The sequence below is a fragment of the Globicephala melas genome, chromosome 1 (genome assembly GCF_963455315.2).
Source record: "Globicephala melas chromosome 1, mGloMel1.2, whole genome shotgun sequence".
NCBI classification, from domain to species: domain Eukaryota; kingdom Metazoa; phylum Chordata; class Mammalia; order Artiodactyla; family Delphinidae; genus Globicephala; species Globicephala melas.
Window position 1 is genome coordinate 55,382,429 of NC_083314.1, and position 26,533 is coordinate 55,408,961.

Sequence of the window (26,533 nt, forward strand, 5' to 3'; positions counted from 1 at the left end):
AACCTTCCCGTACCAAAAATGCAGACCCTGAAATCAGTTTCCAGTCAGCGCTGAAATCTGTCAGGCAAGCAAAAGTTCTCCTTACCGTTAGCATAATGAGGTTGACAATTCTTATCACTTACATGAAACCCTCAGTTCTGCAAGTGACCAGGTGAATTTTGGTACATTTTCTAAGATGATCCTGAGAAGTATAAGAATACACAAGCACCTGGACACACTGCCCTGGGATCAGAAACAAACCCTGTCGGTCCAGTCCCCTAGCACCCGGACACCTCCCGCTGGCCAGTGGCCCCTTTCCACATGCTGACGCACTGCCCAGTCCTGCACCGTTGGCGACCAGTGCAAACTACTAGCCCAGTCTCAGAAACTTTGACTCAGTTATCAGTACACTGAGCACCCACAACCTGGACGGGGGTTGTTTGGCATGGCCAGGCGGTCAACTTTGAAGCGGGGCATTTCTTGCAAGTAGAGATCTGCCCAGGACGTAGCCTAACCCATCCAGCAAAACCACAAGCATCAACAGCAGGAGAGGAGCAAAGACCCGGGCGGAGACAGGGGGAGCGCGAGGGCAAGACGCGGTCACGAACAGATGCCTGAATGTGGGTAAGAAAATAACCTAACCACACGCCCCCCGGACGTGGGGCTGCTGGGACTGAGAACCCGGCAGCAGGCACGGCGCAGCAGCGGGCGGCAGCGGCGGAGGCGGCGGCGATGTCAGGACGGCACAGCTGGAAACGAGCTCCCAAGTCACCAACCCCGCCCCCAGGTGAGGGGCGCCGACCCCGACAGCCGGCCCGCCCGGGCCGCGAAGAGCCGCCGCCCGGGAGAACCGCGATGTCCGGGAAGCCACCGACAGTCCCGAACCCTCCCCGAGTCTTCCTCCCGAGGTCCTCTCGCATCCCGTCCCGGGCCTGGCCCCCACCGCTACCCTCCCCGGCTCGCCCCGGCGCCAACACCCCCAGCCCGGCTCCGGGTCTCTTGTCTGCCCGCCGGCCCCTAGGAGGCCGCCCTCACCTCACCTCCTCACGTCTCCGCGGGCAGGGCCGGAACAACTCTGCCAGGCACCCGGGTCCCACCCGCCGCCCCGCGCTCTGCGACCGGGCCCGTCCCGTTCACTCCGCCGCCGCCAGAGCCCTGGGAGGGCGGAGGGAGCAGGGCGGAGTGAGCGGAGAGCGGAGGGGAGGAGGACCGCCCGGCAGGAAGAAGCGAGGGAGGGGGCGGGCCGGGGAGGAGGAGGAGGAGGCGGTGGCGAGTCGGGAGCGCGCGCGTCTGGGCCCCTCGGCGCGGCGTGCGCGCTCCTCAGGGTGGAGGCGCCTTCTCTGCCCTGGGCGGCGGGCGCGCACGCGCGTACACGTCCCCGCGTGGCCGTGGTAGGGTTAGGGCCCGCGAGTGAAGACCCGGCCGACCCGGCTTGTTACGAGTAGGAACCGGCGAAGGGGCGGGATGCGCTCGGGGCGCTTCAGAACCTCCCGGAGGGTAACCGCGCCGTGAGCCAGCCCGCGCGGGTTAGCTGAGGCCATCCCCGAGCCCCGAGCGAGTCGGGCTGAAGCCCTGCCCGGCGGTTACCGAGCTCTTAGATAATTCTGAGTTTGGGGCGATTGTGTTCTTGCTCATAAACCTGGCTTACATATATTTTCATTCTTAATAATGCCCAGTAATCCTCAGGGAGGTCACCTTTTAAAGAATACTAACTTTCCTCGCCAGTTACTCTTTTCTGTGCCTCTTTCAAGGTGTCTTGTGTACTTACGAAGTGCTCCCTTGCCGGTTCGTTCTGTGAGACTCAGGGGAGATTGAAGAGGAAAATAACCTGCGTGGAATGAACAGGAAGCACTATTATGTATTTATGAAGAAAACGTACCCTCATTTGCACCTTTTTATCCTTTGGGGTCATAAATTTGGGGGCACAAACTACTAGAGATAAAATAAGCTAACTCTTTTTCATCTACTAATATTGTACTGATCCGTCAACTGTGGATATCCTCCTTCCCAGATAGTGCAGGCAAAAATGACCAGGAAATTTTCTGAATTTCCTTAGCACGTTGTTTCTATAGGTTTGTGGCGCCGAATATATTCACCCTTACCTGGGTAAATCTGTGCAATACTTTATCCCACTAGAGAATCTTTGAGGCCCTGCTTCATTCATGTTTATCTTCCACCATGCCTAGCATAGTGTCTGACTCATAGAAAGTACTCTATAAACGTTATTGTATCAATAAGTGAATATATTGCAGCAAGAGTTAAGTGTATGTCCAATGATTTCTGATCTAGAGTGACTTCTTTAGTTTAAAATTCTCCCTCTGTCCTACCTCAATTCCCCTGCACTCATTTCCCCACCTAGATCCAAAAGCTACCTGAGAAATATGACATGTGTCCAAAGAGCCCTCTCAAGTTCTACACACACACACACACACACACACACACACACACACACTGTGCCCTCCACCACGCCTTTTTCCTAATTTAAATGTTTATAGATGTTGGGACATATTAAGTGTTGCAACTGTTCTGTGTTTCCCCTGCCTGCTGGGCTTCTTTAAGCTCTGTAACCCAAGAGACTACCTAGCTCTGGGCCTGACCCAATAAATGCTGGTCTTTTAATATTTAATAAAGTTAAATATAACTCAAAACATCTGTATCTATTAATAAATAAGCCAACAACTATGTAATTAGCCTCTACTAAACGAAATACTACTAAAGTTACACTGGACACCATAAGGAAGTCAATAGATGAAAAAGACAGTTTCTGCCTTCTGATATCTGCTAACCAGAAAAAAGCTTTCTGAGAAAAATGGCAACACTGTGATAACTATCTGCATTCAATAAGAAACAGCCCCTGAAAAAGGAAATAAAATTTTTAAATCACAAGTCCAAAATAAGTTTAGTGTTCCCAAATTCATTACTACATGCCTTCGGCAGCAATAACAGTGTCCACCATTGGCTGTTGCCAGTTAATTCTCCTATTAAAGTGGAGCATAACAGCCAAGTCACTATTATAGGATCATTGATGTGCCAGTTTGCTACAAGGCAAAGAACTCTGTCCCATGGCCACATGTTACACCTCTAATCACCAGGGGTCATTCTGTAAAACCGAGCTGTTCCTCACAATAGAACTTGGATAGGAGATGTCACAAGAGAACCTAGATAAGAGACAAGTCACAAGAGAACCTAGATAACAGACAGTGAAGGTGATTTGGTACAAACTCATCCTCACTACCAGAAAAACAGTTCTAAGTACATTGCAAAGAACTAATAACAAAGCATTCTTCCTATAATGTGTGATGCTCACTTCTCTCCCCACTATGGCTTTCTTAGTATTAAGCATACACTAGCAGCCCTCGTCCATGAAAGGACTGAAGCTCTTACTTTGAGGGGAGGTGTTATGAAATGTTCTAACATGATTCATAACATGACAGAAACTGGTGTCCTAGGTCCAGATCTAACCCACAAATGCATTTTGTTTGGCCTGCATGGTGCTTAAAAAATTAGCCAAAGTTAAAAGCCAGAAGATTTCACATGCTTTTTGGGGTTCTTTTTAAAAAGTGGAAGATTTGGAAACAGTGGGCTTACATTTTCACATGAGGACAGTAAGCTACAGGACATGCTTTGTCTCTTTTACAAAGTCTTTACATTCCTTATTGTACCTTACACTGCTCTGTTTCCTTCATGTGGGTCTGCAATTCCCAATTTAAAATATAATACTGTATCAAAAACTGGAAACAAGTTCAACTTTGAACAAAAATGTTAGAGTTTGAACTATGGTATTTAATGGAGTAGAATATTATTATATTGTGTTTATAATGAGCACTATTGGTTGACTCCCACCCAAGTGTGCATTTCCACCCCTCTGCAATTGTAAGTTAGCTAATGATTTGAATGGGAACAGGCCCAGCTCCAGCTCCAAGTGTAGACCCTAACTGAGGTACGTAATCAGCCTAATCAGGTCCTCAACTGACTGTCAGTGATAGACACTAACACAAGTCTAAATTGGTCCAGTCATAAGGAAGGCCAGATCTTGTGTTTGTTGGGAGAAGAAAAGTCCTCTCTCTCTCTCTCGCTCCCTCTCTCTCTCTCTCTGTCTCTCTCTCTGTCTCTCTCTGTCTCTCTCTTTGTCTCTCTTTGTCTCTCTCTCTCTCTCTCTGTCTCTCTCTCTGTCTCTCTGTCTCTCTCTGTCTCTCTCTTTGTCTCTCTTTGTCTCTCTCTCTCTCTCTCTCTCTCTGTCTCTCTCTGCCTGGTGTGATGGATGCATGTGAGTCCCATAGTTATTGTAGGCACTTTGCTACCATAATGGCAGCCAGCCTGCGGATAAAGCTGACACATGGTGCAAGAGCTCAAACCCAGATTGAAACCTACCACCTTCCTCTGGATTTAGTAACTTCCCTGAGCCAATAAATTTTCTTAGCTACTTAAGAAAGTTCAAATTTGGCTTTTTATTACTTGCAGCCAAAGCTAAATTTTCCATGCATGTTACAGAAGAAAAGGCTGTAGTTGCATTATTTGACTCTTCTAAGGATACACTTCCAATGGGATGAATAGGTAACAACCTACATGATAAAATTTTACAGGGTCTTGAGAGGAACTTCACCACCATCACCCCAAAATCCTTCCCTGACTAGGTTACCTTATGCCTTAGAATCCTTCACTATACTTTTTTTAAAACTTTGACTTCAGTCCTATGCCCTATTTAAATCAACTTACCCTGAGAAGAGCACTTCATGATTCTAATCAGTAATCTTGTATAAATGTGTTTATCATACGGTTTTTGAGTGGTTTTTTTACTAGTGGGAAGATAGAAAAAGAGACAATGGGAACCTGAGGAAGGAAGGAATCACAGAGAGAGCAAAGATGTAATAGAAGAAACTATAGACATAGAAGATAAATTCTTATATTTCACAGTTCTATGCAGGGCTGAAATTCAGAGTAATTCAGGCAAATCATACTAAGCCTATATGATAAATCAAACCAATATTATAATCACCCTTTTAAGACTGAATAAGAACAAAATCAAACAATATGTATATAAGGATCAGAAAATTTCCTCAGCAGTAGAAGAGGCAAGCAGAGCCATAAATATCTCTCTGAAGAAGAAGAGCTGATGTACTACTTTTGTGATTCAATAAGAAATGAAAAGGACATCTACCAAAAACTATTCCCATACCTTGTGGCAGGAGTCTGAAATTCACTTCACTATCAGAGTCCTTTTCTTGGTCTGGGGCAGTGATCCTCATTAATGTATAACAAAATCACCTTGGGAGTTTATTTTTTAAATGCAGACTTCTATACTTAACCCCGAAGAGATTCAGTAACTCTGGGATGAGACTTGGGACTTGTTTTATTTTAACTTTTTATTACAAAAAATGTTTAAGCTCATAAAAAGTAGAGAGAATAGTATAATGTCTTTATGTGCCAATCATTCAGCTTGAACAATTATCACCATATGGCCAATCTCCTCTTCCCTACCCCTCACATGGATTTCACCTATAAAAAAAAGATAAATATATATTTCATTATATAGTTCTAAAAGGTAAGGATTATTTTTTTTTTGCAATCAATAAAATCCAGAATGTGGGAAACTCTACGGGACAAACCACCAAGTTCCTTCACCAAATATATTGCATAAATAAAAATAGGAAGGAGGATATGCTTCAATTGCTTGAATCTTCATTTTGTTTGTTTGTTTTTTAACAGCTTCATGCAGTATAACTGCCATACAATGAACTCTACATATATAAAGTATACAATTTGACAAGTTTTTGTTTTTTTTTTTTTTTTGCGGTACGTGGGCCTCTCACTGTTGTGGCCTCTCCCGTTGCAGAACACAGGCTCCGGACGCGCAGGCTCAGCAGCCATGGCTCACGGGCCTAGCTGCTCCGCGGCATGTGGGATCTTCCTGGACCGGGGCACGAACCCGCGTCCCCTGCATCGGCAGGCAGACTCTCAACCACTGCGCCACCAGGGAAGCCCTTTTTCACTTTTTTACATTATTATCTAGCATGTTTATATTTTTGGAAAGGTAGAGAGTCTTCGTCAGCCAACTTTTGACTTTGCCATTTTATTCTGAATTTGATTAATTTTTAACAATTTTTTTAAAAACTCCTTTTTAACAATATAAAGAAACTATTGAAAAGGAACTCTATTTTTTAACAGTGTAAAGAAACTATACAAAGAGGGGAGCCTGCCTCTGTGTTGATGTGATGTCAGCCATTTTAGCAGAGTTCTTGCTCCCTGATGAACTCCTGACCCCAGGCATGCAAACATAGCTTTGGCAGTGACCCCAAGTTCCCTTGAAGTACTTGCCAGAGGACTAGAATTTAGATTTTGGACATATAAGAAATATTCTTTTTTTTTTTTTTTTTTGGCCATGTGGCACATGGGATCCTAGTTCCCCAACCAGGGATTGAAACTGTGCCCCCGGCAGTGGAAGCATGGAGTCCTAACCACTGGACTGCCAGGGAAGTCCCAGAAATATTCCTTAAATACATGTGTTTTGTATTTATTCCTTACATACATATGTCCTAAGCAACTTCAAAAATTACAAATACTTTCATGGGAAATCCACCCTCTCCACCACCTCCCAGCCCTCCCCCACGACATTATTTTAGTCCCTTTCCCTTTGCCACGTTAAAAAATAAGCTGCAAATTTGAAAAAAAGATTTATGTCAAAGTTCTATGAGAGTCTAACATTAAAGTAATTGAGAATTATCAAATGACACTGTTGTTTTAGAATATATTAAAAGATTCCCAATACTTTCTCTAATACTTCTCCAATTTCAGGAAGATTCTCACTACTCTTTATACTTTGATTTGATGACAATAACAACCTCTAGTGGAAGATCATTTGTTTATGATATTTATACCTATATACATCATTGCTAATAATTTCAAACTTCATAACAAAGTTGAGTATTTTTCATAAAAAGTATATCCTGTGATCATATTCATAATATCTTATTTCATAAGATAAATGGAGAGTGAGTGATGTTCATTATGTTATTCTCTATGCCGTTTGGTATATTTAAAATTGCATAATAATTTTTAATTTAATTTCACTGTCACTTTGTGCTTTACTTTGGATACATACCCTTCAATCTCTTTTGTGGAACTAATATCTCTCTCTTCTGTATCCCCACAACACCTGGTACATACTTCCTTACAGCACCTATAACACTTTCTTACCTTTAAATTTTTTCATGACTATCTATCTCCACTAGATTTTATCTCTTTGAAGACAAAAATCATGTCTTTTTTTCCCTAGTACCCAAACATTTAGTAGATGTTTATTGTATGAAAAATTGAAAATGCATTCATACATTTGTCTTGGAAATGCTTCTCTTCTCAATGAAACAGAGAACTTAAGTAATATAACAAGTTACTGAGTTTCCTGATAATCTATCATAAATTACTTTCTTTGGTTGCAAGTGACAGAAATGTTCTCTGCATAGAGAAAGCAAGCGTTTTTTAAAAATTGTATCAACAATACAATTAAGGATCTCTATTAATAATTCTAATTTATCAGCAATCAATGCTTGACCTAGCTACTTTATTAGAAGAAATATATTTGTCTCTATGCCAGTGACTCCTAACTTCTTGCCTTGACATTCATTTTCTCTTTCCACCTTAATAACAAAATCCCAAATTTATTCAAGATTAGAATGTGCATAGTTAAAAGATTACAATTCCTGGACTCCCTTGCAGCTATGTACTCTGGCAAAAGAGAAGTAACTGAGAAATTATCTTCAAAGAAAAGGAATGGGCTCCTCTCCTTTCATCCCTCCTGCTCCCTTGAACATAGATGTGGTGGTTGAATCTAGCAATCATCTTGAACGAGAGTACAAATGCACACCATAGGAATGGTGAAGTAATGAACTGGGAACAGTTTAGATGAACTGGAAGGAGTGATGAACTGATGACTTTGTAGAACCTCCAGCCCACCTGGAACAACAACTTCCAAACTTCATTTATACAGAATGAAACCTTGTATTTTAAATCCATTATTATTTTTTTTATTTTTGGTTTTACTCACTGCATCTGAACCTAAATCTAACCACTGCTACAATACTTAAACCTTATCTTAAGGTCATACTCCTTCATTGATTCACATGATTTTAGAATAGTTAAAATAGTTTCATAATACTGTAATTCCTTTAAAATTGAAATTCTTTATTTAGACCCATTATACCTAGGATAGCTGATACAGGAAGGTTGGATGAGAATTTCAGTAATGATTTTGTCTTAATAACCATGGCTAAAATGCATGTTTTATGTCGATTTGAGTTTGATATTCTTTTTACTGAAAGTACACTGAATTTTCTCTCTGCCTTAGGGAGGTTGAATTTTCTCATTCAAATTTTACATTTATTTTTCCATAAGGTTTGAATATTCTATATTCATTTATTTCAGGATTCTACTGTAGTGACTGGTGAATAAAACTAATACAGGAATTGTAAATTTTTTATTTTATAAATTTGGGTTTGCAGTGCTTATTTCCTCCTAAAACCTGAACCTGCAAGTTCTGAAACGTTTCCACTAACCGTACAGTGGAAAATCTGTGTACTCATTACATTGAGCTAGTGTGACTTGTGAGATATAGTCAAAACATAACTGTTCTCTTGAAATTAATTCAGAGGGGTGATTTTTACCCTCTGCCACTAAGAAGAAAATTCCAGCAAGTCTCATGACTTTTCTGCTCACTTACCTTACAATCACTTTAAATCACAAAATTCAGCCTCAATTTGACATTTAGAAAGGAAAGCCTTAGAGAAACAGAATGTGGTCAGCTGCTTCTCTCTTTCCTACTTGCTTTCTTCCCTACTCAGTAGCTGCTGTTACTGACTCTCTGGGTTGGAGTACAGGAAACGAATAGGGAAAAGGGAGCAGAAATGTCTTAATTGGCTGGCATTATAGTATGATGACTTTGTATTCTTTGGGACTCACAGATGTTCAAAACTGATTATTTATCTTCAGGGGTTCACATGCTTGACCAATCAAGCCACAGCTCCTCCAATAACTCCTGACACGGGCATATATTCTATTCTTCTTGCTGCCACTTTTCCCTTATCCTCAGATTTCTTGGACATCCACACCATTCTGTTCTTTCTGTTAGAGCCCAACTGACGTTTTAGTCAGTTCTTCTTGGACAGTAGTCAAAAAGATCTCTGGACTGATTCTTTCTCCCTTGCGTGGCCCACATCTGCTCTGTGGGAAGCTTTATGCATCCTTTGTCCTGACAAACTCTAAGAGAGCTTACTGGTCCCAGTACTATTGGGTATATCTTCTCCAATAACAAAGAACCTACCAGGCCATCTCTTTCTGGCCATCTAGATTTTCCCGGGGCGGGGTGGGGGGTAGTCAGACCTCAGTCCTTTATTCTCCTTCCTTCCCACCACGGTTCTCTGAATAATCCTGTAAGATTCCACACTCACTAGGCTGGAAGTGAAAGGGCAAGCACCCTCTCCTCCTTTACCTTTGTGAGAGGGCTTAGGATGCACAGCATGGCCTTCTCTAAAGAACGCCTCTTTGCAAATGCAGTCTCAGTATCCAGCTGTCTGACCCTCGTGGTTTTTAAGAACCATCTAATCAGTGGAAATTTCTTTGAAATTTCTACTTGGTGGTCTGGTACTTCACTCTGAAAAATCACACCTGTTGCGTTGGAGTGCTTCAGTCACAATTTCCTATGCAACTTCCTGTTACATTTGTTACAGCTTCAGGATTCAAAGAACCAGGTTTTTCAGATACTTGTTTAACCAAGAGAAAACTAGCATATTTTCCAAAAAAATTATGTTTTAAAAAATAAAATCCTTTATTAGAAGCACAGGAATATAAGCTGGTGATAACAATCACAAAGTGGTCACTTATATTCAAAGTAAAATTTGGTATTTTTCTCTCTGATCAGTAACTTATCAGTAGTTTCTTTGAATTCCTACATCCTCTTCCCCACTCCACCATGAATACTTTCAGAACTAAGAAACCTTCCTCTAACAAATCCTAAATTCTTCCTCTCAGAGTAAAAAAATCTTTCAGAATACATATTTGGTGGCCCTCTTTATTTTATTATTTTTTTACATCTTTATTGGAGTATAATTGCTTTACAATGGTGTGTTAGTTTCTGCTTTATAACAAAGTGAATCAGTTATACATATACATAGGTTCCCATATCTCTTCCCTCTTGCGTCTCCCTCCCTCCCACCCTCCCTATCCCACCCCTCTAGGTGGTCACAAAGCACCGAGCTGATCTCCCTGTGCTATGCGGCTGCTTCCCACTAGCTATCTATTTTATGTTTGGTAGTGTATATATGTCCATGGGTGGCCCTCTTTAAAATCAAGCACCTCTTTAAGAATCAAAAGCCCTTCTTGATATATGTGTTGCTGCTTCTACATATTTTAACTTTCTCTTGTCTAAAGATTTTTCTTTTTTTCTAAGTGGATAAACAGAAAGAAGAAAAGAAAACATGCAGGCATATAATAGACTTGTATCTCTGGCATGATTACCTTATTACTTTTTTCTCTAACCAGCATAAAATATAATCACCTTTACTCACCCCTAAAACTCTGCCTTTTGAGGGATATTACTTCAAAGTCCTCCCCTTCTTTCTTAGTCAAAGCTTTCCATATATTGACTCGTGGTTTCTTATTTTATGTAATGGATTGTAATCTATTTCCATCAATATTTAATTTAATGCTCAAAATGGACCAGATTTGCCCATGGAGACCTTTCAGGCTGGATTCTGTGATATACACCCCCCACCACCACCATCATTCCTGGAGCACTTTGCTTTCTGGCTCAGCAAGATGTTCCAAGCTTATCTTGCACTTTTGCTGCACCAGTACTGGAATCAGCCAATTCTCCAAGAAGCCTGGTTACAGTTGTGGAGAATGGTATTTAGAAGCCAAAATCTGGGGAATAGATGTGCTCAATTGTATTGGGGTGTTGTTACTCTCAGGCCCTTTCAGTGGACAGAGCTAGGAGCTATAGAGGTACAAAAACACATATACACTTTTAGATCTATATTTATTTTATATCTATTTATATCTGTCTATGTATCTGTCTATCATCTATCTGGATATAGAATCATGAATTCACACAAATACCTCCAATAATAATCCAACACCACAATGTTTATTCTAGTTTTCTCTTTTTCCACCTGATAGTGGGAAACCTGATTCCAACTTTTTAATGTATTTACTTATGTAATCAACTCCCTGTTAAGTAACACATCTTCCAGAGTCACCACCACTCCCTTTTCCACATAGATATCCTCCTCACCCATTCAGGCTCTGACAACAACTCTTGTCTGCCCCTACGATATGAATGTCCTCCTCATACTGCTGAGGCTTTGACTCCTCATGCATGGCCAGTTTTCTGTGTGGATCCCTAATAGCCCATTTCAGGCTGCCCCTCTGCATGGGTGCCCTCCTCACTTCAATCAGTCTATGACTATCCATACTAGACAGTCCTCTTATATAGGCACCTCCTTTCACATATGGCCCCCAAACTCCTCTCTGAGCTCTCTGATTCTTCCCAACTCAGGCCCAATGCCAGCCTTGCTCTATCCTACCTAATGGCTTTGGGAAGGAAAAGGAAGTAAAAGAAAGAGGAAAAGTCATATATATAGTTTGCAAAGCCGCAAAACTGGTTAGATCTCCTAGGAAATGAGGATAGAGGAGAACTGAGCCTTGGGGAAACTCCAACTTTGACATTTACTTGTCAAAATAATGAGGAGGAACAAAAAAAGTACAGTGCGAAGAAGGATCCAGAGATGGGGTAAAACCAGGAGAGAGAAGTTTCTTGGAAGCCAAAGTAGAATATGTTCCAAAAAGGTCAACTGCATTGAATACTACTAAAAGGTGAAGCATAATGAAGAAGATTTTATCATTGGGTTTAGTGATATGGAGAGCAAAGGTATATTTGATGAGAGTACTACCAGTGAAATGGTGAGGGGAAAAAATGTAATTGGAGTAAATTCAAGATAGAATGAGAGTTAATGATATGGGACAGCACATATGAAAAATTCTTCTGAGTTTTTCTGTAAAGAGGAGTAAAGAAATGGGGGAGTGTCTAAAGAGGGGTGTGAGATCGAGAGGGTTTCTTTTATTAATTAAGAGATATTAAATATAGTTGTATGTTAGTGTTAATGATCCTACAGGGAGGGAAAAATTGATACAGGAAAGAGATGGGATAATTTTAAGAGCAAAGGTCTTGAATGGGCAAAAGGAGGTAGGACCCAGAGCACAAGAGGAGAGTTTGGATTCAAACAGAAACAGGAACAGTTCAGCCTTCATAATAGGAGGGAAGGTGAAATGCAAGTAGGTGGGTGGAATTAGTGGTGAGAAGCTGTGAAAGCAGTCAGAAGCTCCCTTCTGACTGCTGCTTTTTTCTCAGAAATAAAAAGCAAGGTCATCAGCTGAGAGGGAGAAGGGAGGAAGATTCTTGAGGGGAATGGCGTCATCTGGAAGAATGGGAGAAACAAATGACTAGGGAAATGTAAAGAATGGCTGGGTAACACTGAGAATCCACTTGAAACTTGAGGTCATAATTTTAAAGTGAGTCCAGTCAGCATGATGACTTTTTTTTCTCTAGCTGATTAGGTGCAGGCACTGAGGAGGTGGGAAGTTGTATTACAGCAGGCTTAGAGTTTTGCCAAGTAAATACCAAAGGAGAGAAGGGCAAGCGTGTTGAGGGTGTGAGCTATGACTGCTCACAGTACAAACCATCTCATGAAAGAGTTTAAAAAGTATTAGCCATATAGGGCTTCCCTGGTGGCGCAGTGGTTGAGAGTCCGCCTGCCGATGCAGGGGACACGGGTTCGTGCCCTGGTCCAGGAAGATCCCATATGCCGCGGAGCGGCTGGGCCCGGAGCCTGTGCTCCGCAACGGGAGAGGCCGCAACAGTGAGAGGCCCGCGTACCGCAAAAAAAAAAAATAAACATATATATATATATATATATTAGCCATATAATGTTTAAAAATGCATTTTAGGGACTTCCCCAGCAGTCCAATGGTTAAGACTCCGCAATTCCAATGCGGGGGAGCAGGTTCGATCCCTGGTCGGGGAACTGAGATCCTGCATGCTGTGTGGCAAGACCAAAAAATAAAAAATAAATTTTTAATTAAAAATGCATTGTAATAAAAATTTAATAGTTATAAAGTAGTTTCACCATAGTGACATATGTATATGTGTAGTGATAGATAGATAAAATATTATCTTCTTAACCATAATTGCCAGTCACATTTGGAGTTAATATTGTTTCTGTGTGCAGGAATTATTATTATTATTATTATTTTTTTTTTTTGCAGTACGCGGGCCTCTCACTGTTGTGGCCTCTCCCGTTGTGGAGCACAGGCTCCGGACGCGCAGGCCCAGCGGCCATGGCTCACAGGCCCAGCCGCCCCGCGGCATGTGGGATCCTCCCGGACCGGGGCACAAACCAGTGTCCCCTGCATTGGCAGGCGGACTCTCAACCACTGCGCCACCAGGGAAGCCCCTGTGTGCAGGAATTATTGACACAAATACTAAATAAATTCAGAAATCAATATTACTGTCATCATCAATATTTTCACTATACAACCATAAGCTCTATAATAAATGGCTATTGTTTCTTATCTCAGAACTGAACGCAGTTTAGGAAATTCTGGGCTAAATTTTTCCCTTTGCATCTAGGAGGCTATTAACCGTTTTGACTCATCTCACCTCTGTTCTGTCTTGAGGCACCAACAGTTTAAATAGCTATTAGGTCAGTAATTTTATTATCTCACTCCAAACATAGTATAAGCCAATAGGAAAATCCATTGGTACTGACTTTGTGAGAATAGTTAGGTGTATATCACAGATGGCTCCACTTTTGACATCCAGATGTACCTTAGGCCTCAGTCCCTTTTAGAACTGCATGGGTCAAGGTCTTTGTATATCCATTCATTGTATATCCTCTTACAAATACTTGAATAACTGCCTTGTGTTGGCTCAGTGGGGGGACAAAAAAATTAATACGCTATGCTTTCTACGCTCAAGAGGTTTCCTCATCAGTAGGCCAGATGAGACATACACACAAATAATTCTATAAAGCAGTTTATGATGAGTATTATACTGTTGATATTAATTGAATCTATAGTTACACAGAGTAATTGTTCCTTCCAGGAATGAACAAAGAAGTCATTAAGGAAGACATAGAGACATGGTATTTCAACTGGGACTTGAAGGATGGCAGAATTTTGAAAGAAAGAGAATAGAATAAGAAAGTTTCCAGGCAGAAGGCATGTCATGAACAAAGACATGGAGGTAAGAAGGGAAAAAATGGGTGGAAAGAATAACTTTTTTTTTTTAAGATTTAGTGGTTTATTGTTTTTTGTTTATTTGTTTTCTTTTTGACCACACCACGTGGCTTGCAGGTTCTCAGTTCCCTGACCAGGGATTGAACCCGGGCCTCGAGAGTGAAAGCACCAAATCCTAACCACTTAGACCACCAGGAAACTCCCAAGAATAACATGTTTTAGATATCATTTGGCAGCAAGAGCAAAAATCCACTTGATAATGTTTAAATCAGAATTTGCTTAAAAAGAAATTTCTCACAGATTTAAGAATGGGTAGCAAATGTATCTGGGCCACACAAGTGTGTGGAACCAGGAAGCAGGAAGTTAAGAACCAAGGTTATTCTTTCCTTCATTCCTATATTTCATTGTCTATTTCTTTTCTCTTTCTCTGCACCCTGGTGTGTCAGTTTGGATCCTCCAAGAAGTAAACGCCAGAATATGTATATAGGAAAAAGCCCACCCTAGCTCCTAGCACTAGTTTCCAATAACTTATCAGAGTCTCTGTAAACCATTTCCAATTTCCCGGTATGGAGAATTTGAATGATTCAGTTTGGGTCAAATAAAAAAGCGTCTCTATTTTTAAAAATGCTCAAGTTGGAACAAGGAGATCCGGGAGTATGTGTACAGTGCAGGGAATATAGTCAATATTTTATAATAACTATAAATGAAGTATAACCTTTAAAAATTGTGAATCATTATATAATACACCTGTAACTTATAAGATATTGTACATCAACTATAATTTAAAAAAAGATCTGGGTTTGAATTGTGGATCTCATATACATTGCCCATGTGATTTTCTTAGCTAATAGTTACTCTCTACATGTGTTGCTGCCTTGTCTGTTAAAGGAGGATTAATAATACTTTACAGGGCTATTATAAGAATTAAGCAATATAATAAATATGAAAACTCCTTGAAAATTGTAAAGTCTTATACAAAGCAAAAGAGAAAGGATTAAAGGAAGAAAAAGTAGTCCAGATTCGATAATCAGGGTTTGTTTCTTTTAATAGAGGAATGCATAATGAATCAGAGCAAAGAATAGGGAGTCAGAGAATCTGTTAGGAAGCTATACCAATAATCGGTTTGGAAGGATGTGGTCCCAGCTCATGGCAGGGATGAAAGGCAGTGGTGGTAATAATAGTAATAGAATTGGGATAAAATAGTATTAGAATTAGGATAGTAATGGAATTAATAAGAAAGTGGATGGAAAGTAATTTTGAAATTTTATGTAATGTAAGCCAACCCATGCAGATTAACCCCTCTTTTGAGTAATCTTCCAGACTCTAGATAAATCTATGAAAAAGCGAAGAGACTACATTTCATTCAGGAATACTCTTCCAGAAAAAGAATTAGGCTCCTTGCATATGAAACTCTTAAGAAGGAAAGAAGATAGAATAATGTTAAAATGATACTTTTGAGCCAGAACTAGCCTCCATGTAGAGGGGGAATTTGTTTATGAGAAATATAAGTAGATGGCCAAGTACAATATTTTTGACTGGTACCAAAAACTATCTTGCCCGATAATATATTCTCAACTGGTCATGCTATGGTGGCTAATGTTTATACTTTGAATTAAAGACACTGAAGGTTTCTGTTAATATGTACATATTATCTTGGAATAATTCAGCAAGGAAAAGTGGCTTGTTATAAGGTACCAGCAGGGAAACCCACTAATAAAGAGGAAGATTTTTAATGACACAAACCTTGTTGAAAAATATCACCTTAAAACTAATCAGTTTATCATAGTATCTGTCCTGACACCTAGAATGACCAGAAGGAAAAGCAAAGTAGGACTGGGGAATTTCTTTTTTTTTTTTTTTTTTTTGCGGTATATGGGCTTCTCATTGTTGTGGCCTCTCCCGTTGCAGAGCACAGGCTCCGGAAGCGCAGGGTCTGCGGCCATGGTTCACGGGCCCAGCCGCTCCGCGGCATGTGGGATCTTCCTGGACCGGGGCACGAACCGGTGTCCCCTGCATCAGCAGGCAGACTCTCAACCACTGCGCCACCAGGGAAGCCCAGGACTGGGGAATTTTGCTGTAGAGGCAGAGGATCACGAATGGGCTCAAGCTGAGATTGACAACTTCTGAGAATTGTTGTAACTGTCACAATTCATCTCCCCTTCTTCACCCCTGGCTGCTATGCGTAATATGAAGCAGAACATTGGGAAATACCCCAGGAGAATTGCATTTTATGTTCTTCTAACAGTAGAGAAGACTAGAAAGATGGAGTTGTTGCATACTGAGATAGGAAAAATTTTAGGAGGAAATAGAAGGGGACAGAATCAGGAGTTAATTTTTGGATGCATAAAGTTCCAGGTGCCTATTAAATAACCAAATACAGATGTCAAGTAGGCACTTAGATATACAAAGTTGGATTTATGAGACTGAAGTTCAGGAGAGAAGCCTGAAACAGATATATAAATTTGGGATCGCCAGTATAGAGGGACAATATTTAAAGCCATAGGCTAAAAGAGATCATCACAAGAGGGAATAGAAATGGAGAAAAGAATCAAGGACTGATCCCTAGAGCAGCTCAACATTTAGAGGCTTAAGAGATAAGGACAAACTCTCAAAGGAAACTGCAGATGAGTGGCTGGTGGAGTAGAAGGGAAATCAGATTAAGTGTGGGTGTACAGGGAGCCAAATGAAGATAGTGTTTCAAGGAGAAGGAATTATCAGCTGGAACTGAATGCTGCTGATAGGGTCAAGAAGATAAGGAGTGAGCAATACAGTATCAATCCTGAGTTTCAAGGAAATGAAGACAACTAAGATTTTTTTTGTGTTTGTTTGCTTTTAAAATCACAGTGATAGAGGTGATGATTTCTTCCTGCCTTTTAGGTAAATATATGGTACTATCTTAAGAAGATTATAGTCAGAATACTCATTGAATCTACTATAGTTCCCCCAAATAGTCACATTTACTGAGTTCCTTTTATGAAGAAGACCCTGAGATGAGTAAGATATGGGTCCTGACTTGGAAAATCATTGCCAAAAAAAAAAAAAAGGAAAAAAAATCACTACTACCATATTCTGAATACATACTACGTGCCCAGCACTAGGTAAGGCACTTTACAAATGCTATCTCATTTAATAATACGACAACCCCATGAGCCAGGTATGTTTTATAGTCATTTTAAAAATGAAGAAACGGAGGCGCAATCAGGTTAAATAATTTGACTAAGTCACTCAAGCACTAACGGTAAGAATAGGAAGTGTGTGTGTTTGTGTGTGTGTGTGTGCATGTGTAAGACTTAAAACAACCATTTCTTTAACTCACGGTTTTATGGGTCAGCAATCTGGGCTGGGATTACATGTGTAGCTCTTCTGGTTCAGTCTGACTCATTCACGCATCTGCAGTCAAGAGCCTGGCAGCTAAAAGGTCCTGCTTCTGGGGCTTAGCAAGCTGTCAGCTGGGCGGGTGGCGGGACTGAGCCATATGTCTCTCATCCTCTGGCAGACTAGCCTGGGCTCAGCCCATGGACTGTCAAGATTGTAAGAATGAAAGTAGAGGCATACAAGGGCTCTTAAGGCCTAGGCTAAGAACTGGCACACAATATTACTTCTACCACATTGTAATGGTCACAGTAAATCACAAGGCCCACATTCAAGGTGTGGGGAACTTGCTCAATAAATATGTCCACAACATCTTGCATTTAGTGGGTGCTCAGTAAATGCTTATCAAACAAATGAAAATAACAATTTCAATCTTAAAGTATATAGACTCCATTCAGTGTAATCAATTGATAAATTTTTTTCCTCATCTGCCCGGGGCCAGAAGCCTCAACCCATCCATTCTTATCTTTGCTTTCAGAATAGCAAATGAGGATCTAGGAAGGAGGAGTAAGAGGCAACTCCACTTAAAGACACAGTGAAGAATTTCAGCTGGCCCCAAAAAAGTTCCTCTGAAGAGATCCAGGGCATCATCAGAAGGCTAGGCCAGGTACCTGGCCCAAGCCTGGCTACCTGAATTGAAAGCCACATGCCTTACCCTTCACCTATGGGGAAGAAAGACTTTTAGGCCTTTGTGAGGACAGGGAGACAGCCTCCTTTAACTCTTTTTCCTCCAAAATTTAACAGCTTTATTAAGATTGAAATGATGTAGAATGAATTGTACATGTTTAAAGTGTACAATTTGATACCTCTTGACATATGTATATATGAAACTATTACCTGTTAAACTATTACCATGATCAAAATAATGAACATATCCATCACCCCAAATTTTCTTTTTTTAATATATATATTTTTAATAAATGTATTTATTTTATTTATTTATTTTTGGCTGTGTTGGGTCTTCGTTGCTGTGCACAGGCTTTCTCTAGTTGTGGCAAGCAGGGGCTAGGCTACCCTTCTTTGAGATGCACGGGCTTCTCATTGCAGTGGCTTCTCTTGTTGCGGAGCACAGGCTCCAGGTGAGCAGCCTTCAGTAGTTGTGGGCTCAGTAGTTGTGGCTCACAGTCTCTAGAGGGCAGGCTCAGTAGTTGTGGCGCACAGGCTTGGTTGCTCCGCGGTATGTGGGATCTTCCTGGACCAGGGCTTGAACTCGTGTCCCCGGCATTGGCAGGTGGATTCTAAACCACTGCGCCACCAGGGAAGCCCCACCCTAAATTTTCTCATTGCCGCTTTTTAAGCCCTCCCTCCTGCCTCTCCCTGTCCACCTCTGCCCTAATCAACCTCTAATTTGCTTTCGGTCATATAGGATTAGTTTGCATTTTCTAGAATTTTATTTAATTCTGCTCTGGAAATTGACGTTTGTCCTTGGGAGATCAATGTGTGTATGTGTGCTTTAACTGATGATTGTCTCCTAACTCCTTAGAATACCAAAGTTCTTTCTAGATCCTAGACTATGCAGCTGGACTTAGAGTAGAAAGTGTACCCGAAACCCCCAGGCCTTTTCCATGGTGTTATTCTAGATTGAAACACGCAAGGTGGGGAAATGTGCTGCTAGGAGATGCTCAGATCCACAGACTATCAGGAGGGGGAAGGAGGCTGTGGGCTCTAATCTATGATTAAAACAATCCATTAGCAGCAGAAAAATGAAGAGTGTTTTCTAATAGGACAGAGAATGCCTTTCTGAGCAGCAGAGAGCATGTGGGTAAATCCGTAATACATGTGATGCAACACCTCTTACCCTTCATTTTCCCAAATATACCAAGGAAGGCGATTCTAATGAGTGGGTGAGGGAAATCTGAGGTTTGGGGTGTGCCCTACAGAGGGAAGACTAGACAGCTCTGGGAGCACATATGAGCGACATCTAAGGAAGGAAGGCTCTGAAGGAATGCTTCCCATAGGAGAAGACATCTGAGCTGCATTTTGGATTAATAACATTTCCCATAAACTGTCTGGCAAAACCAATAGAAATCCTGATGAGCAGAGTTTTTAGGGAACTGATGCATAGATAGGTGAATATATTTCCCCAAAGAAAATATGAAGCATATGGTCTGACATCTGATTTGGCAATACGACAGAATATTTGAAATTGGGACTCTCCAGAAAAAGAGAGCATATGGTCACTCTGAGCGTAGGGTGTAGTTTGGGGGAAGGCTCTAAGGTGTGAGAGGAATAAGCCAAAGAAAAGGTGCCTGACAGCACTGAGATTAAGCAAATGTCTAATGTCATCAACGTTGATTGCAGAGAGTTAAAAATAGAGCTAACATATAGAAGCCAACTAAGATCCCCTGAAGAGTTTCTCGCCCATTCTCCTCTCTCTGGTGTGACAGATATTAACAGCAGCCAGCAACGCCTACCAGGTAGGCTTTAGAAGTGGGTGATGATAGATTTTGAGGCAATAGTGGATGTGAGGGTCAGCAAAATCAGTGAAGTAGTTGAGAAACAGCCAGCAAATACTGCTGCAAAGATACTGATTTTTTTTTTTTTTTTTTTTTTTTTTGCGGTACGCGGTCCTCTCACTGTTGGGGACCCTCCCGCTGCGGAGCACAGGCTCTGGACGCGCAGACTCAGCGGCCACGGCCCACGGGCCCAGCCGCTCCGCAGCATGTGGGATTCTCCCGGACCGGGGCACAAACCCGTGTCCCCTGCATCGGCAGGTGGACTCCCAACCACTGCGCCACCAGGGAGGCCCAAAGATACTGATTATACTTCCTCTAAACTCCCACCTTATGACAAATACCAGCATTGTAACTATTTTACTTAATAGTTTATATGGTCCTCAAATAGAAGAAAAAGACAAAAGATGTTCTTTCTTTTTGAAAGGGAGACAATACTTTTAACCTAAAGAGAAAATGGATTAGGTTAATTGCATTTTGGTACTACATGCTTGACTTCTTCCTGTACAAGGTATAAACTCCTAAGTGCCTGTATTTAAAATAGTGTACTTCATAGGATAAGAGAAAATAAATTTTAAAAATCTAAGGACTTGAGAAGGGAATCAAAGAGTGAAAGTCAACTAAAAAGCTATTTCAGGGAGGAAGTAATTTGTGAAAATTAAATAACTGGGTGATGGTGACAAAAGAAATAATGACAGTTCTTGGAGGGGATGATACATTTTCAGAATTTTAGTTTACTTCTTTGCATTTCATGACAGAATGAAGTGATTAATATCATACATTCACGTTGAGGAAAATGGGCATCTTGATAGGAGCAGATAGTTTTAAAAAGAAGAAATGAGATAATCTCTTTATCAAATTAACAAAAATTTTTAAAAATGATAGTGCTCAGGGACATCCCTGGTGATGCAGTGGTTAAGAATCAGCCTGCCAATGCAGGGGACACAGGTTCGAGCCCTGGTCTGGGAAGATCCCACGTGCCGGCGGAGCAACTAAGCCCATGCGCTACAACTACTGAGCCCGCGAGCCTAGAGCCTGTGCTCAGCAACAAGAGGAGCCACTGCAATGAGAAGCCCGTGCACTGCAACAAAGAGTAGCCCCCGCTCGCCGCAACTAGAGAAAGCCTGCACACAGCAATGAAGACCCAACACAGCCAAAAATAAATAAATAATTTTTTTTAAAAATGATAATGCTCAGTGTTGTTGAGGGTAGAAGAATGTAGTCTCACAGATGACAAGTGGGAGCATAAAAGCCATGACTTTTCTGGGACGCACTTTGGAAAAATATAAGAAAAATCTCAAAAATGAGCAGAGCAACTGATGTAAAAATTCTACTTCTAATATTTATTTTGGGGAAATAATCAGAAAAATGCTCAAGGATAGATATATAATTTCAATAGTATTGTTTACAAAGCTGAAAATGTCCCAGAGTTAATTAATGAATGTGATGATACTTCTATACATTGTAAAATGTGCAGTCATTTAAAATATCTATATGCATATACATGGGAAGAAATTCATAATACTAATAATAAAGTAAGTTCTGAAATAGTATGTCTAGTTTGACCTCTCAAATTTTAAAAATTCTATAGCTGTAGACATGAATGCTTACAAAAAAAAGAAAAATACCAAAATGTTCTCAGTGACAGAATTATGGATGCTTATTCTATTTGTCTTCTTGTATCTTCTATTTTTCTTTAATAAAGATGTACTGTTTATGTAATAACATTTTAATTGAAGTATAATTGATATACAATATCATATTACTTTCAGGTGTACAACATAGTAATTATATATATTCATATATATTGAAATGGTCACTATGATAGGTCTAAAAATTATGGAATGCTTCACAAATTTGCATGTCATCCTCACGCAGGGGCCATGCTAATCTTCTCTGTATCGTTCCCATTTTAGTATATATGCTGTCAAAGTAAGCACTATAATAACATTTTTTTGTGTGTGTGTGGTACGCGGGCCTCTCACTGCTGTGGCCCCTCCTGTTGGGGAGCACAGGCTCCAGACGCGCAGGCCCAGCCGCTCCGCGGCATGTGGGATCCTCCCGGACCGGGGCACGACCCCGTGTCCCCTGCATCAGCAGGCGGACTCTCAACCACTGCACCACCAGGGAAGCCCTAACATCTTAATGACCATTTTATGAACAGGAGTATCCTCACTGAAGGTTTTCTCTCCAAAGGATGAGTGCAGGAGTATGAAGATGTCCTGAAGGTGAAGCTGAATGAGAAGTGCATATGTTCAGGAGGGATGTCTATCAGGAGAAATGACAAAGAACTCTTATATATGCTCCAAAAATGAATAAATGAGCAGAGATATTTTTAGGTCACCATTTGCTTCTATTTTGGGGGGCTTTAAAAATTCTTCATCTGGAGAAATAAGCATTCATAAATTTGGGGGTACGGGATGAGATAGAGTAGGGAAATTCAAACATTTTCTGGCAGCAACTTTACTTCTGTCAATGTTTGTTTATCTCATCACCAAGGGAAAATGGTTCACAATAGTCTCGACCATCAGAAACATCTCAGGATTTCAAAAATACAGTAAGAATAATCATTATTGATGCTTTTGCAGCACTTTTCAAAATGTTAAAAAAAATTCACTAACATCAAATAGTGTCTGTAATAAACCTATGAGCCAAATCAAATCATAGGGTCATCATGAAATGCAGGTTTCCAAACTGCTGACACACAGAAGTATCTGTTTCGGTCAAGGATCTTGGTAGCAGTAATAGAGACCAGCTCTCACCGATTTAAGCAGATCAATAGTGGATTAAAAGGACATTGGGTTATACTTCCATAATCTTTAAAAATGATATTGGGTGGCTTACAGAATTGCTGGGAGGGCTTGAAAAACTAGGCTTGAAGCTAAGCAGGAGGAATAAACCACCCACAGAACTGATCTGATGAGGAAGCTGGCTAGAATAACCAACCGTCCTGGTTTTCCTGGGGCCGAATGGTTTCCAGAGATTCAGAGTTTTCCATGCTAAAACTGGGTAAGTGCTAGGCAAACTGTGAGAAGATGGTCTCCCCCTACCCAAGCCCCCCACCCGCCACCGCAGCCAGCGCCATGGACATCAGGCACTAGACCACACAGTCTGCCCTTTGACCACCTCTACATTGGAAACTGTAGATTGCAGAAATGTTTCCTGTCAGTAGGTTAAGAGAGAGAGAGAGAGAGAGAGAGAGAGAGAGGGAGGGAGAGAGAGAGACTGTTGCTTGTATCTTCAGGGCTGAGTCAAAAGTCCAGTAGATGTCTGATTGAAAAGCCTAGGTCACATGCCTTCACCTTAGCTGCAAGGGAGGGAGAGAAAGTGACTATCTGACATCTTCCATTTCCATTATGGGAGGTATCTTTGCTCACCACCAAGATTAACACGGTGAGGAATTCTCTAAATATAGGAAAGCAGTTCAGGTGGCCCAAATAATGACCAATTTCCACTACAGAATCCAAATTAGTTTTAATTCTCTAATATTATTTATTTAAGAACACTAAGGCAACCGTTTGTCTGGTATATAGTAGTTTCTTTGATTTAAAATTAAGTTTTAAAAGTCAGATTAACAGCATGTTACTGTAATACCACCTTAATTACTTGGCCACAAAATAGTTTATGCCTGTTATAACTTTTACAACTATGTGACAAACATAATCCTATATTTAGGTTGTAAAAAATTTAATTCTTCTGACTTTTGTCCACCACAATGGACTGTTCCCTTTCCATTATTTACCCAGGAAATTTTTTTCTCTCTTTTGTTTTTAATATTTCTAGAGGAGACAAGTGTTTGCCAAGAAGAAATGGATTTGGATGGAAACCTCTTATCGAGGACAAACCTTAAGAAGACTAATGGACAATGAGTTCTGTATAACCCTTTGGCCTTCACTCTTAACGTTTATTGTGATCAAGTGATTTGAGCAAAGGATTTCAAGTCAGTGCTCATGTATTTTTTGTAGCTTTTCATTTCTCTTACAGAATGACCTGGAACAAACCCATTGAGATTTTTTGTCTTGTCTTCATATACTGAACTATAAAATGGGAATGCCTGTAGTTAATCAAAGATACAGTTTTTACTGATAGTAAACAACAAAACAATGGACGAAGAATTCTGGTCCTGCCTTTCAAGGTGTAATTGTGCAGTCTTGAGGGTATCACTTAAATTCTGTGTCAGTTTCCCCAATCTATAAATGATAATAATACCTGCACTATCTATTTCAAAATATATATGAGAAAAAGCATTTTTTAAAGTATAGAACAGTATTAAGTATAGCAAAGTGTTATTATTGAATTACTCTTGCAGCATTTAGTGCTAAAAATGCAGAGTGCTTCCTTTGATTTTATCTAGGAGATATATCTCTGAAAATCAATTTAAAATTATAGAAGCTAATAGATGAGTCCTTTTTAGTTTGTGGTTATCTTCTGCATGGCAGATTTTTTTAATATATAAATGTATTTATTTTATTTATTTATTTTTGGCTGCTTTGGGTCTTCGTCCCTGCTCGTGGGCTTTCTGTAGTTGCAGTGAGTGGGGTCTACTCTTCATGGCGTTGCGCGGGCTTCTCATTGCAGTGGCTTCTCTTGTTGCAGAGCATGGGCTCTAGGCACGTGGGCTTCACTAGTTGTGGTGCATGGGTTTAGTTGCTCTGTGGCATGTGGGATCTTCCCGGACCAGGGCTTGAACTCGTGTCCTCCGCATTGGCAGGTGGATTCTCAACCACTGCTGAGAAGCCCTGCATGGCAGATTTTTTTTTTTTTTTTTTTTTTTTTTTTTTTTTTTTTGCGGTACACGGGCCTGTCACTGTTGTGGCCTCTCCAGTTGTGGAGCACAGGCTCCGGATGCGCAGGCTCAGCGGCCATGGCTCACGGGCCTAGCCGCTCCGCGGCATGTGGGATCTTCCCGGACCGGGGCAGGAACCCGTGTCCCCTGCATCGGCAGGCGGACTCTCAACCACTGCACCACCAGGGAAGCTCCCTGCCTGGCAGATTTTTAAGTGGTAATTATTAATGCAGTTTTCTTACATTTACTCTTTCCTAAATGCCATTTTTTCAAAAGTTTTCTGAATTATATTTATAGTCCCTGAAGTCCTGGGGATGCTCTTCTGTGGGTTTTTTTTTTTTTTTTAACCTAAGATGTCCAAGGTATAAGACTGTATACAGGAAACAACCATTAATATAGGAAACAGAAAGTAGTAGAATTATTCTACTTAAAATAACTGCCCCCTAATGGAGGTATAGAGTATAAGCTCCATTTATAATGAGAGGGAACAAATGGAGGGGAGGAGAATCTGTTGAAAGAGATTTGCTTGACAAATATACCATATCTACTTTGTGAAATTACCAAGCACCTAAGGACTAGAAAAGTACTCACATACCCTCTATGAAGAGGCTCCTTTGTTTCCTTTATCTCCGGCCCTTTAAATAGTGTCTGGATAATCTCATATTAACACTCTGGAGCTGTTAATTTATAGATTAAAAACTGCTGATGTAGGACAGCCATGTGATTAATCAAGATACCAGAAATACAAGCAAGGAGGCAAGATACTTATTCTGGCAGCTTCATAATTGGGACTCTTCGGTAGGAAAAAATATCTCAATCCCACTCCTTTATGAAAGTTCTTTCTATATCTCAGTCTTCACTGTCTAAACCTAAATAGAATTCCTTTCTATTTTTAATCCCCTTTCAACAAAATGAAAGCTGAATTTACACACCAGTTTTTGTCTTTTATCCATCAACACTTTAGCTGAAGAGAAACTACACTGCCTGTTAATCTCGAGTGGGATAAACCCTTCTGACTTTTCCCTCACACCTACTCTAAGTGTGTTTATCACAGAAGTTTGGCTTAGGCAAATAGTTTGATTTGCAGAGATAGTACTGCCTATTTCTCTGGGTGACCCTGAGCAACCTCTCAGATTCTTTTCCTAGAGAATGTGAGATTGTTAATAAAGAACTATGTGATCTGTCTTGCCCATAATAATTTTTTTGTTGGTTGATTTCTTGATTGCAATGCAGAGCTTAGATTCACAGTACTGAAAATAATAGATCTATTTGTAAAGTTAAACATTCAACTCAGGATTGTTTATAACTAAGAATATGAAGGAATTTGACTTAGTTCTTCATGAGACTAAAACATGCAAACTCCTACACATTAATACAAGTAAAATGCAAATGATCCCACACTATGTCCTGAAGGAACTATAAAAATGTATAAGAAATAATCCCTGATCTCAAGGATATTACAGCCTAGTAATGACTTGTTACAACAACTTCTGACACATTTTAAAAGATTCAGTACAATTGAGAGTACTCACTATGTAGAAGGCACGGTAAAAAAAAAAAATTACTATTGCAGTATCCTAAATAATATCTCTGAAATGTTGTGATTATCAATTAATTTTTTGTCCTTGTTTTTAAAAAAAATCAACAAGTTTTACAAGAT

At 40.6% G+C, this 26,533-nt stretch overlaps 1 protein-coding gene, 1 long non-coding RNA gene and 1 other non-coding gene across 6 annotated transcripts in view; 1 reads left to right on the plus strand and 2 right to left on the minus strand.

Annotated features, from left to right (window-relative positions):
- The window catches only part of RABGAP1L (RAB GTPase activating protein 1 like), a 686,895-nt gene extending 685,692 nt beyond the window's left edge, over positions 1 to 1,203 (minus strand). Inside the window, exon 1 of one of the 4 annotated variants that reach the window (XM_030875419.3) lies at positions 1,020 to 1,186. The gene's annotated coding sequence lies outside the window, so the exon portion shown is untranslated. Of the gene's footprint in view, positions 1 to 1,014 lie in introns of all 4 variants that reach the window. The other 3 variants (XM_060296102.2, XM_060296106.2, XM_060296116.2) reach the window with 3 other exon arrangements.
- LOC132597088 (uncharacterized) lies at positions 382 to 24,095 on the plus strand. The gene is made up of 3 exons (XR_009563444.1): positions 382 to 766; positions 14,129 to 14,269; positions 23,871 to 24,095. It is a non-coding gene; the product is annotated as an uncharacterized lncRNA (long non-coding RNA).
- Positions 21,921 to 22,027, minus strand: LOC115863162 (U6 spliceosomal RNA). The gene has a single exon (XR_004043416.1). It is a non-coding gene; the product is annotated as a U6 spliceosomal RNA (small nuclear RNA).
- Positions 24,096 to 26,533: the final 2,438 nt, after the last annotated feature.